Below are 14,152 nucleotides of genomic sequence, written 5' to 3'. Positions count from 1 at the left end.
TTTACCAATGTACTATCACTGATAAACGTATCACCTTCCGTAGTAATATGAAAGCCATAATAAAACGAAGGTGTGTTCCTAACCCGTGTGGAACGCCTCGGAGGTACAAACTCGTCAGCTGGATCAACAGAAGTTTCCTCCTCAGGTTGATTGCTAGTGTTTGAGGTTCCTTCACCAATTGATTCTTGAATTTCTTCAAGATCAATTTGCCTCCCACTGTCTCCTTGGCTTATAAATTCTTTCTGGCAAAAGACCCCTCTTCTTGCTACAAAGACCACATTCTCACTGGGTCTGTAGAAGAGGTAACCAAAGGATTTCTGTGGGTAGCCGATGAAAATACACCTTTTACTTCGGGGTTCAAGCTTATCATGAGTTTCACGCCTCACAAAAGCTTCGCAACCCCAAATCTTGATGTGGTCCAAATTGGGAACCTTCCCAGTCCACATCTCATGAGGTGTTTTGGTAACCTTCTTTGTAGGGACTAGATTAAGGATATGGGCGGCAGTCTCTAAGGTATACCCCCAAAAAGAGATTGGTAACGAAACTCGACTCATCATAGAGCGAACCATGTCCAACAAGGTTCGATTACGCCTCTCAGCCACACCATTCAGCTGTGGTGTCCTGGGAGGAGTCAATTGTGAGACAATCCCACACTCCTTAAGATAGTCAAGGAACTCGGTACTAAGATACTCACCACCTCGATCGGATTGAAGCATCTTAATGTTCCTGCCCAATTGATTTTCTACTTCCTGTTTAAATTCCTTTATCCTTTCAAAGCTTTCTGACTTATGTTTGATTAAGTAGACATACCCATATCTACTAAAATCATCAATAAAAGTCACATAATGCCGATTAGCATCCCTTGTGGCGGTTTTGAATGGCCCACATACATCGGTATGTATTAGGTCCAACAAACCCTCACCCCTTTCACAAGTTCCAGTGAAGGGTGATTTTGTCATCTTTCCAAGTAGACAAGATTCACAACTATCATCCGATTTAAGGTCAAATGATTCCAAGACTTCACTCTTTTGGAGTTGGCCTATGCGTTTCTTGTTTACATGTCCAAGACGACAATGCCACAATGATGCTTTATCTAGGCTAGTAGAAGAGTCAATATACAACACATTATTTCCTAAGTTGTCTACAATCGACACAGTTTCATACACACCATCACAAGGTAATGCTTTAAAATAAAACACATTTTTAAAGAAAGCATTAATACCACCGCATTCATTATCAAACGAAAAGGTAAAACCTTGTTTGTACAAAGCATGAAAAGAAATAATATTCCTCGCCATTTCAGACGAGTACACACATTTATTCAAATCTAACTTTAACCCATTATTCAGCAACAAAGTATAAACTCCAATCTTGGAAACAGGTGAAGCCTTCCTATTCCCCATGATCAAGTTTATCTTCCCGTGCTCCACATTCTCACTTTTTCTTAGGCCCTGCAAATTAGAACATATGTGAATACCACATCCTGTATCAAGCACCCAAGAGTTAGAATATGTTGATTAATTAGACAATATAGTGTAAATACCTGCATAGGTGAGTTTCACTTTCCCATCCTTTAGATCCTGAGAGTACTTAGGGCAGTTTCGCTTCCAGTGTGCCTTTTCATGGCAATAAAAGCATTCAGCATCCTTGGGAATGGCAGAAGGAGTGACATAACCGCTCTTGGTCTTTGATGAGGAGCCTTCAAGAGACTTTCCCTTGGTAACCTTCGAAGGGTGCTTCCTCTTCTTCCCTTTGCCTTGCCCAATAGCCAAAACAGGGGTAGATGTTGGAGTAGGAGTAGTAGAGGTAACAACCGCTTTACCCTTAAGACCGGATTCCGCGGTCTTCAAGAGTCCTTGAAGCTTGCTGAGAGTAACTTCCTCCTTGTTCATATGATATGTCATTCTAAAATGATCATAACAAGAAGGCAAGGAGTGCAAAATGATGTCAATTGCCAACTCCTCAGGGATGCTAACATTCAGCTTCAGCAAACGGTCCACATACCTTTGCATCTTTTGCATGTGGGCCGTGACGGATTCACCGTCCTTCATGCGGGTAGTTATTATGGAGGAGATTATTTCATTCCGCTCCTGACGAGCACTCTGATGGTACCTTTCCATCAGGTCTTGGTGCATCTCAAAAGGGTAGAAATCTTCATATGACTTTTGGAGCTCTACTGTCATCGTGGCCATCATGATACATGCCACCTTAGTAGCATCTCTCTCATGAGTCCTGAATTCAGCGATCTCCTCAGGAGTAGCAGTAGACTCATCAAGTTCTTTTAACTCCTTATCGAGGACATATTCTTTGTCCTCATAACGAGTAACCATCCTGCTGTTCCTAATCCAATCCATGAAATTGGAACCATCAAAGATGACCCTCCCACAAAGATTCATGAGAGAGAAAGAACCAGTTGGGTTAGAGCCCGAAGCATTAGTTTTGGAAGACATCTGAAAGAAGAGAGTAAGTTTAGATTAGATATATAGAATCCTTAATAAGACACCCAAATGTAATATTAAGGCTAGGATCCAATCACAATATATTACACTTAGAAGAGGGATGCCGTAATCTAAGTAATAATATATTTGAAAGGTAGGTGAATGACGATTCACCAATTTCCACCATGAAAACGAAATGATTTATTAGGTTTAATTGGATTTGAAATTCCTAGATTCTTTTGAGATTCATTGAACTTTTCAATGGCATGTTTCAATCTCGATTGTGCCCTTCAAGTTTTGTGACTGGGATGCCGAGGATCACAAAACAAGGTGTGAATAACCATGCTAATTCACTTGGTACCCTTAATATTATCACCTAATCAATGTTCCGGTTAACCACACATGCTCCATTGATCTATGACAAACATTAAGTCACCCTTCGTGATCCTTACTAGTCCTAGTTAGTGTGCCGGTTAACCACACACGCTCCACCAACGACTTGGTAAGGTACAAAGTGTGAATTCCATGGACTAGCACCATGTTCACATTTTCCTAAGGTAACTAAGATTGGGAATTAAAAGAGTTTAGTTACTTTATAATATTCATTATACTTTTAATGAGGATTTAAAGTCATTGTTCTACCCGTTCGGCTAACAACCCTCCACCGATCAAGCAAGCGGTGGGTGAGAATGGACACCCATTAAGTCGCCATTTTATAGGCAACAACCTTATACCCACCTTATAGACCGGCTTCGTGAATGAGGCCTACTAACAGTAAAACCACTTATTCTTATACATATATATAATAATTAACCATTAATGTTATAAATAGTATAAGGGTTGAATTTTAACTATTAAAACTCTAAGGGTTGGAATTAAAGTTTATTAAAGTGTGTGAAACTTTACATATTCCAAAACTTGAGGGCAAGTTTTGTAACTATGCAAAACTCTTCATTTCATAACTTATGAATTAAAAGGTTCATAAAAATGAAGACTCTTCATTTTCATGTAACTTATGTGTTTTAAGTGTGTGTTAAATAAAGGTGACCTTTGGAAATCCATAACTTGAGGACAAATTATGGACCCCATTAAAACACATAAATGATCAAGAATTAATTCTAAACAATTCAGCAAATAATTCCTATCATTTTCTAAATTCATAAGAACATGAACATGATCATCAAAAATTTCAAGAATTATATGAACACATAAAATCATGGAATTTTGATATATGCTATTGTAAATGGATTAGAACAACCATTACACCAACTAAAATAAGTTTTATAACACCACAACAGTTTAGGGTAATGTTTCTAGTCCATTTCCAGCAGCAAAAGTCGAAAAACTGCACTCTTTCGATCCTACTCGTCGAGTGCATGAACCTACTCGACGAGTAGGTTGAAGTTTGCCTTGGACTCGTCGAGTCCCCCCCATGGACTCGGCGAGTCCATCATGCAGACAGCAACGATTTCTACTTTTTTCACTATTTTGCATCAAGTATCAAACAAGCAAGCCTAGGCTCTGATACCACTGTTGGGTTTTGAGCAATCTAACACTTCCTAAGTGTGCATGCAACCCTAATTAACCTTGGATCTATGTTTGTCTAAATACATGCAAAATAATAAATTTTCCAAGGTTTATAACCTATCTAACATGGCATGGGGAACATTTCAACATAAAAGAGTTAGAAGAGATTACATACCTTTTGATGAGTTTGGTTCTAAGGAGTTTGAGGGCCAAGCACCAATAATGTGAATGCCTCAAATGGAATCACAAAACACCACAAACTCTTGAAAACTTTGAGAGAGTATACACACTCTTGTATTTTCGGCCACACACATGCACACACACACACTAGTTCACTAGTTTTTCCTTAGGCTCCATTTCATGCTCCATAAGCATGCTTATATAGTGTGCATGGTTAGGGTGAAACCCTAATAACCCATGTCTTTTCCTTTCCAAGGATCCATGGGTTAAAAGCTCCATGGATCATCCATGGACTTCCACATAAGCCTAGCCCATTAACAAATGAGTATTAGCCCACACTATATAAAACAAATAGCCCATAATCTAATTAGTCTTCCTTTTAATCTCTAAATTAGTTCATAATTAATTTAAGACTAAAACTAATTAAATAATGTAACTTCATATTAATATATTATAACTTATAATATATTAATAAACATATGTGTATAACTCTCACAAAATTATCCATAATAGTTTGGATGAGATGCAACCCAAATGGACCATGCCGGTCGGGTCAAGTATATACCAAATAAGTTATGGACTTAGACACCTTATCCAACATATGAGAGAGAGGAGGAAGGGTAAAAAGCTCCAAAACTCGACCACTACAAGAAAAAAGGCCTTTTACGACGCTCATTGCGTGTCGTAAAAGGCTCAGACGACGCGCAAATGCGTGTCAAGGAAGGCCCTGTCATAAAGAGAGACGACGCGCATTTACGACGCTCATTTACGACACTCATTTACGACGCGCGTTTACAATACGCAATGCGTATCAAGGAAGGCCCTGTCATAAAGGAAGATGACACGCATTAGCGTGTCATAACCTTACGACGCGCGTGTTAATGACACGCAATGCGTATCAAGAAAGCCCCTGTCAAGAAAGGCCATGTTATAAATGAAGATGACACACATTTTTGCGTATCGTAAATTTAAATGTTTAAAAAAAATAAATTTATATATTTATTAATTTTTAAATTAAATTTGCATTTAATTTCTCATAATAGAAATAAAATACCATATACAAAAAATACAATCCATTGCATAATATAAAATAAAATTTCATACTCAAAAAATAAAATAAATTACACAAATTGTAATGCCATACAAAGAATCATTCAAATGTTAAACAAAAATAAAACATTGCTAACATGGGTTATACATTCCTATAAAACTAACAAATAATCATACAACTCTTTTTCTTACTGGAAAGGAATGTCAAACATGATTACAAGTCTCCCTTAATCTTGATTACTCACCTGCTTAAGTAGAATGTTGTTGTTGAGAAGGTTACCTAGCAACAGAGAAAAACACAACACCTCTCCCACAATCACAACATCATTTACAGAGAAAGGTTGTCAATTACTTTCATTAAGACTTTCATTCAATCACAAAAATATTAAATAAAAGGGTGAAACAGTAACTTACTTGTGATAAGTTGATCTCCCTTAGAGCAAACACAGCTAAAGCATTGAACACAGAGAAAGGTTGTCAATTGCTGATCTTTTCAATTTTAGTCCCAACTCATTTTACTTGGAACGAAGAGTAAAAACGTTACAAAAACCTCAAATAACGATCAAATTTGCAAGAGAATTTTGTAGGACCCAAATTGAACAAAATCAGCCATACTCGAGGACCAAAAATGTAATTTTTGCAAAAATAAGTGAGAGAAAGCACCTCAATTTCCTTCACTTCAAATTCTTGGGTGTGTGACAAACAAGAGTTACCATAAGTTTCTGAGGCCAAACTTGACCCATTCAATCTGGGGAAAAAAATATGCAAATTGCCAAATTACCATATTATCCCTCAAAAAGAAAAATAGGAATGATGCAAGTGCAACACTCTTACAAGTCACTATCGAGATACAATGCAAAATGATTTCCCCCACCAAGCGCTAAATACTCAGTTGAACAAAGAGTAAAATACCGATTCACCCCTAATAAATGCACAATTAACATAATAAATCCCAAATAAATATTAAAATTATAAAAGATTTTTTTATATATTATCAAGAAAATGCAGTACCTGTGGGGCGATATATAACAGGATGCCCTGGTGTATTTGTAAACACAAATGTATCATTCGATCCCTGTATAGTATTTACTCATCATAGTGAAAAAGGGTAGAAAAGTCTTTTGTCAACATATAGAGAAACGAAGACAAGACATTACCAGTAGACTTAACCCATGGCAAAGATTGCTTCTTCTATATAAGGTTGAAAGAGATATGCCATGCCTCCATGTACTAACATATAAAAAAGATAATGATATATCAAGATTCAAGAATAATGTGAAACTGAAAATATGATGAAGATGAAATTTTACCTGTATAGTAAGACCCATTTCTTTCCTTGACTGAGAACAGGGAGTGCAACATAAAGATCAGAACGTGTATTTTCTGTCATAAGTTGTGAAGGTTCTGACATTTTTGGAAGTTTATCAGAAGGAAAATCTGAGAACAAGAGCCTCAACAAGTGCTCCAGTTCCACCAACAGGGTATTCTAAACTACAACCTGGTTTATACCATTCTGCAAACATATAAATCTGCAAATATGTGGATATATATACAGGCAAAAGATTAGACATTTAGAGAACTATAAAATATGAAGGAATAGAATGGATTCTGTTTGGTTGGAATGGAATGGATGAGGACATGTGGTAATGGAATAGCCCATTCCATTCCTTCCTCAATTCCATCATACCAAAAAGTAAAACTACCTTAAAAGAAACTTTTTAATGTATGATATGATTATGTACCATTTCTGCTGAAAGAACACCATCGGATTTCACTCCAGCAAGTAAGAAAGACAAAAGATCCACCCAATTTCTAATGAAAGGATCTTTGAGTCCCAATGAATCAACTATTTCTGAAAAAGGGCGTAAAAGCTTTGTGGCACCAAGAACACCTTGAGGTCCCATTTTTGCAAATGATTTTAGGAGTGGATATGCATATCTAACTCCAGCAGCAGAAACAACTCCCAAATCACCTTGAATAGATAAAGGTGGCAAAGCCATGGCAGCTGTGTATTGTACTGTGGGGTATTCCTTCTTGATTTTAGATTTCACTTGGATCCATGATCTTCCTGCATATATATACATGACCATAAATTATTATATGACTTTAAAGTTGAAAAATGATATCAACTTTAAAAAGGTTAAATGCAAGAAAACTTATTTACAGATTATATAGAAAAACTTATTTCTATCATTACTCATGATTTTGTTATTTTTCAAAACAAAATAATAACTTTCAAATCATACATCCAAACACCCCCATTAGCATTAAACCAATTCATAATCGTTTATCTACTAAAATAATTATAGTCAACATATTTATTCAAACAAGGAACCAAAAAGACCTTACCCTCGATAACAAGCCCATAGTAAAGCATAAAAATCAAGTTGTTCCATGGAGAAGATGTCACTTGTTCAAGCAACACCTACAAATATATAGATCAAATCGCGAATTAGGTGTCATATAATTCAGTTGTAAGATTGTAAATTTCCATTGTTATCCTTATTATCAAAGGTTCTTAGGATACGTTTTTGGCAACTGTTGTCGTGTCTTTTTTGCCCTTGAACAACTTATCCAACAATAAGTGGTAGAAATGCCCAAATGGTCCAAGATATGCACACCCAAAAAGCTACAAACACTCCCGCATTAATATTCTATACTGATTCTTATATATATATATATATATATATATATATATATATATATATATATATATATATTTGACTGGTGCTTTTTCATTTGTTGCAGAGAGAATAAGTTATGTGACTTTCATATCCTGATATTTTATATGTGACACCCCGACCTTACGGATACTGTCATTTATTCTTAGTATTCTTTAATTCATTAGGAATGGTGAAAAGTTTAACAGCAGAACATGGTAACCTGCTATCTGGTAACACCAATGGTTCCTAAGTGCAAATCAAGAAAATAAGAGCAACAAATATCGCAGGTTTCTCTCCCTCCTTGAAATTGAGCACAAGTCTAAAACAAAAGAAATATGATGAAATTGAACACAGGGCCTAAATTCTTTGAGAAATTTTCAGAATTCAATGAAGAACCATACATGTTCAACAGAAAAATCATAAATAAAAACCTATATATTATCAAAAAATCGGACCTGATGAGAAGAGGAAAAAGGAAGAAGCGTACCTAATGAGAAGGGGAAGGAGACTTCAAAAAATTGGAACAGATGAGAAGAGGGTCGTCGACGATTGGTTGTTGCAGGAGAAGAAAATTGGCGTTGAAGTAGGAGAAGAAACGATGGAGTCGCTGATTTCTTCCTTTGGTAGGGCAAGGGTATAAATGGAAACCCTTCTCCCTTTCTTCCTCCTTTCTCAGTCAGTCGATTTTTTCCATCTTACCCGATTAGATTAAGCTTTCCGAGTCAGATACACAAATTTAGTTCATCAAACGTCTTTATCTGATCGGGTCATCAAAAAAAGTCGTTGATATCTGAGATTCGATACCTTGAACCAAGAAATCCCTAAATCTCTATGAGATAGGAGCGCCGACACCTCGATCGATTTTGTTGAGAAGCATCGAGCATAACACTAAATCTTTTGGGAGTCGCAGTCGCATGCCAGGAGAAGTGAATGTGATGTTGCAGTGGTCTGTTAGAGATAGACAGAAAGGAGGGACATGGATGGAGGAAAAGGGTGGCCTGGTGGTTCTAGGGTTTTTATACAAATGGTGGTGTTAGTAACCAACGATGGTGATTGACCATGGAGTTTCGAGACCTTGACTTTAATGGAGCTATTGTTCTACTTGATATGGAAATCACTCTAAATTTGTAGCTGTAATACAGCTCTTCTATTGATTGAGAGGCTAAGAAAGTACTTGAGGAACTGAAGATAGAGGGAAGTAGATGAAGGGTTTTCGAACTGAAACTGTAGTTCCAACAATAGTCATGGTTCCAAAAACTGTACCCCTTTGATCAATTTCATGGCCTGGTGACCAAAAAACCTTCGATTTCACTAAGAACCGGAACCCTAGTTCCAACAATAGTCGATTTTTGGTATTTGATTGAGAGAGAGAGAGAGAGAAGAACGATTGAAAGAAGGTAGAGGAGAGCTTGGCGGGGTTTTTAATTTTTTCAGAATTTCATTTCCCCCTTTCCCCCACTATTAAAGGATGGAACGCGCGTTCCATTAAAAAATATAAAGCGACATCCTTAGACGACGCGCATTTTATTATAGGTGCCCTCCGTGTTTTTTTAGACACTAATTTAAGGGCGCGCAATAATGCGTGTCTTCTATCCTAAATTTTTTTGAAGAGATGACATTTTTCTAATGTCACTCTCCTTTGCGTAACATAGATCAATGAGCGTCGTATTTTGCGCGTCGTCAAAGGCCTTTTTTCTTGTATTGGACTCTACTATGGTTTCTTTAAGGGGTGCCGAATTTTAGTGCCTTAGGGTGCTATTTATACTTAAAGCCAACTAGGGTTTCAGAGTGGAAACCTTAATCCCTTAGCTTAGGGCCTAAGCAAGTCCATGGAATCCTTATCCCTTAGCCTTGGACGAAAGCTCCAAGAGCCTTCTAGGATTTTCGGCTCTTGCCTAATAAGTTGATCCACTAGCTCAAGTCTCAACTATCAAATAATTACAAAACAGCCCCTGCACTTTTAATTAGTTCCTTTAATCCTAAAGTTAATTCCTATTTATTTTTTATTACATAATAATTAATAATATTATTCCAAGTTAATATATTATTCATATAATATATTAACAAATCATATATATACCCCAATTTATTATTCTTAATAATAAATCAGCCTCTCTCCTCAATAGTAATCCTGTCTAGTCACTAGTATGAAGGCAACCCAAAAGAACCATGCTAAAAACCGGGTCAAGTACATACCAAACATAGTTATGGACTTAGACACTAATCCAACAGTCTCCCACTTGGATAAGTCTAATAACTATAGGTGCAAGTACGACTTCAGAATCCTATGAGCAATCGTAGCTCTCAAAAGCCGCTTTCGAACTATGACTTGTCCTTTAGATAAGAAATCGTATAGTCCTCCGTTCTCAAGATATCGTGCGGACAATTACATGGAACATAGTCATACTTATTGTCTAGCAGTTTGTTTCTCGATCTCTAATCTTTCTGACATAGAACTTAATTGAACACATCAACTTAGTCCTGACCAAGCCCGTCACATAAGTCAAACCAAATCATCGAGGGTCCCTATATATCGCTTTTAGCCTTTTAGGATAAAAGGAACAGATAAACTTCGACTTATATGCATTTACTATTCACTCATCAAATCCTACACAACAATGCGTTTTATAACATCAAGTTACTAATGCATTTATGCATTATCAATGCATAACCAATTTGAAAACAATAACCATATATCTAGGTTTAAAGACTATATGATATTATCGTCTCACAATCACTCGTGATTAATTCCATGAAGTGATTCAAGTGAGCATGGGTTTTTTCAATACTCAAATCTTATTTTATAAGTACTCATGAATGTTGTAGCAAACTTTTGTTATGTCTAATATGCTTTAGAAAATCTACAAGCCAATTCATGACCATCTTCTTTCATACCTACTTCCAAAGTATGAGTGATTATGGACAGTTCGAATAATCTTATCATTCAGGAAGTCAAAACATGCAAAGTGTAAAAATAGGTAAATAATTAACACAAGACAGTAACTTTACTTATAAATAATACTCCTTTATTTAATTATCAAATGTTAGTTATAATTTATCTATTACACATTTCGAAACGATCTAATCTATACTAATATCGCCCTTCAGACCAATGCTCCTAACATGTTGCAAGTACCTAACCCTACCCAGTCCCTTCATAAGGGGGTCTACTGGGTTTTCCTCTGACGATACCCTCTTCACTACGAGGAGCCCCTCTTTTACCCAATGTCTAATAAAGTGATATTTCATGTCGATATGCTTGGATTAGCCATGATTCCTCGGTTCCTTGGTTAAGGTAACCACACCTTCATTATCACAAACAATTTCCATAGGCTCCTTTATGGATGGTACAACTCCAAGGTCTTCGATGATGTTCTTCAACCATATTGCCTCCTTCGACGCTTTGCTCACTGCTATGTACTCTGATTCTCACGTTGAATAAGCTACGGTTTCCTGCTTGGAAAATTTCCAAGTCACTGCTCCACCATTCAGGGTAAAGATCCTAAAATTTAGGGTTTCCATGCACAACCTCTACTCGTCGAGTCGGGGTCCTCCGATTCGTCGAGTAGAAGTCATAAAATCACGTGGGCTGACTAGGTTCGACACAACGAGTAGGGGCCCCCAACTCATCGAGTTCTTTCAATAAAATGAATATAAAGCTTTTAAAAATATGCCTAGGAGTCGGGGTGTTACAAGTATGTCATTAACACACAATACTAGAAAAGTTACTATGCTCCCACTTGCTTTGACATATGCACATGACTTATCTTCACTTCTAGAGAAACCAAACCCTTTGAGTTTTTAATGGAAGCAAAGATTCCAGTTGCGAGATGTTTGTTTCAATCCATAGATAGATTTCTCAAGCTTACACACTCTATTGGGAAACTTTTCATCAACAAAACTCGTTAGCTAACTCATGTAAACATCTTCAACCAACTTCCCATTAAGGAAAGCGATTTTGACATCCATCTTTCAAATTTCATAATCATAAAAGGTAGTCATGGTGAGCATTATCCTAATAGACTTTATCTTAGCCACTTGTGAGAAGGTCTCATCATACTCAACCCCTTGGGTTTGATTAGATCCCTTCGCAACCAGTCGTGCTTTGAATGTGTACACATTACCATCAATGTTGGTCTTCTTCTTGAAGATCCATTTGCACCCAACTGTCTTTAGAATAGGATCTTAATTATTAAATATGGGAGAAATTGTAAAAATCTCAGTCTTAGGCTACAACTACCATCACTTCATAGCCTCCCTCTTTCCACCTCGTGGTGTCCATCCAGATACAATTTTCATTTAAGTGCCATGCCACATCGTGGCCATCAAAACACCATGTCATGACATGTGATTTTCCCCAAAAACCTTATCTTTAACCCCATTAAGCCTTCAACTGATCCATTATGGAAAATGAGTGTTACACTTTACCACTTGTGTACACAAAACAACGAATAAGAAGACAAGAAGCCAAGTATAACACTCAAATCCAGGTATCCCATTTTTACCTTCAAAGTATTTCGTTTTTGGTAAATAAGGACCCTCTGTACACTAGGCATACATATGAGTACGCTTAGCGTACACGTGTGTATGCAACGGGTGGCTGAGGCTCGTACGCGGGGCGTACGAGCATGTACACGGGGCATATGAGGCTAATGAAAAAACCCTAATTTCTTGGTTTGGACACTATTTAGACACACGTATATCATTTGGACCAAACCCTAATCAGCCTCCATAACCTCTTTTCGTCCTAAACCCCTATTTTTGAAAGAGAGTGTGGGTTTTGTGCCTTAAGGTGTTCTTGGTGCCCATTCTAGTGGATTTAAAAGAAGGAGGTGATGTTCAATCCATGAATGTGGGAAGAGTTTGAGGACTAGGCATTTAGAGTATCTTGGGGAGATTTGGAAGGTAAAAAACTTGTTCCTTGTTTATCCTTGTTGTTTGTTGAGTTAGGGTTTTCTAAAAGTCCTCTTTTGAGTCCATAAATCCTCTCTTGGGAGTTTGGGCAATTCCAGAGGTTAGGAAGGATATATTTGAGGTCCTTTGGCTTGATTATAACATAACAATCCAATTTGATGACTTCCATGGCTCCATGAATGAGTTAAGACCCTTGGAAAGGTCTTAATGAGATAGAATGGGTTGTTGGGAGCATATATGGCATGCAAAGGCATAAGTTGCCAACTTTATGCCTTAGGACCCTTAAAACGTCTAAGATCTGAAGTTTGAGTGAAAAGTCTTCATGCATTAAGAACTTAATGGAGTTGGATGCAAGACAGCTTGTACACTGGGTGTACAATGTTATAAAATGCGCGTACAACCCATGAACACAGTACGATAAGTGTACTGAAGAAGTACGTTGGGCGTACGTTCTCAGAGAGCCTTGGGCTTCCGGCGGAGCTTTGGACCTTTGGGACCTAATTGTTTTGGGCCTGGATTTGTTGGGGTTGTGGGCCTGAATTTATTATTTGGGCCATTGTTGGCATGTTTGGGCCTTTTAGGCCTTATGGCCCAACATATAATTAGATTTTGATGCTAGGCCCATTAGTGAAGGAAAGACCTTTGGGCCATCATTGAGGGACTTGGACTTAGGATTTTTGGCCCATGTCTAGGTTGTGTCATAATCCTAATTAGGGTTATTTGTATATTGAACAGTGTGAGATTTTGGGCTGGTATTCGAGCAGCTATTGTGTTCAACAGACTGAGGTGAGTCTTCTCATTATACCAATAGGTTGAAGGCACCAATGTTGACCCATTGATATGAAGTCTCAATAGTTAAATATGAAATGGTTTTGTTATTTGGCATGTTATGACTTATGTGAAGACCATAGGAGGAGCCCATGACACTTGGTAAAGACCATGAGGGGAGCCCATGACCCACAGATGTAAGACCATGTGGGTAGCCCATGACATTCCGGGTGAAGACCATAAAGGGATTCCATGGCAATCCTATGTATATATGTTGCATGACATTATGTGGTTATATGCTCGTCTATTTTGGGTGCTCACTAAATGTTTGCTTACAGTTTGTTGGGTGTTTTAGGTACTTCTGGGTCTAAGGGCAAGGATCCAGCTTGATGACGTAGCAGGCACTCTCCAGTATTTCACATTTCTTGTTTTAGATACTCTGATATTACGGACATAAGTTTATGTAATGTAATTTTGGAAAAACAAATATTGTTCTGATTTCTGAATATTAAATGAAAATTTTTATCTAAATCTTCAAGCTTATACACCAAGAAAATAATATGAGCTATAAAGTTATTGGGTATTTTATAGATATAGATCCTTAAGCATAGA

At 37.3% G+C, this 14,152-nt stretch overlaps 2 long non-coding RNA genes across 2 annotated transcripts; both read right to left on the bottom strand.

Moving 5' to 3' along the window:
- Nucleotides 1-5,860: 5,860 nt before the first annotated feature.
- LOC145038869 (uncharacterized) lies at nucleotides 5,861-6,225 on the bottom strand. Its single transcript, XR_013679606.1, has 3 exons — nucleotides 6,207-6,225; nucleotides 6,030-6,117; nucleotides 5,861-5,943 (listed from the first exon to the last, which is right to left on the bottom strand). It is a non-coding gene; the product is annotated as an uncharacterized LOC145038869 (long non-coding RNA).
- Nucleotides 6,226-7,204: 979 nt separating this feature from the next.
- Nucleotides 7,205-7,820, bottom strand: LOC145038868 (uncharacterized). Its single transcript, XR_013679605.1, has 3 exons — nucleotides 7,723-7,820; nucleotides 7,545-7,620; nucleotides 7,205-7,263 (listed from the first exon to the last, which is right to left on the bottom strand). It is a non-coding gene; the product is annotated as an uncharacterized LOC145038868 (long non-coding RNA).
- Between the last annotated feature and the right edge of the window lie 6,332 nt (nucleotides 7,821-14,152).

Source organism: Lactuca saligna, chromosome 4 (assembly GCF_052625555.1).
Source record: "Lactuca saligna cultivar CGN05327 chromosome 4, ASM5262555v1, whole genome shotgun sequence".
Lineage (NCBI taxonomy): Eukaryota > Viridiplantae > Streptophyta > Magnoliopsida > Asterales > Asteraceae > Lactuca > Lactuca saligna.
The sequence above is the reverse complement of the archived record's forward strand: the minus strand, read 5'-3'. Positions and strand labels throughout refer to the sequence as shown.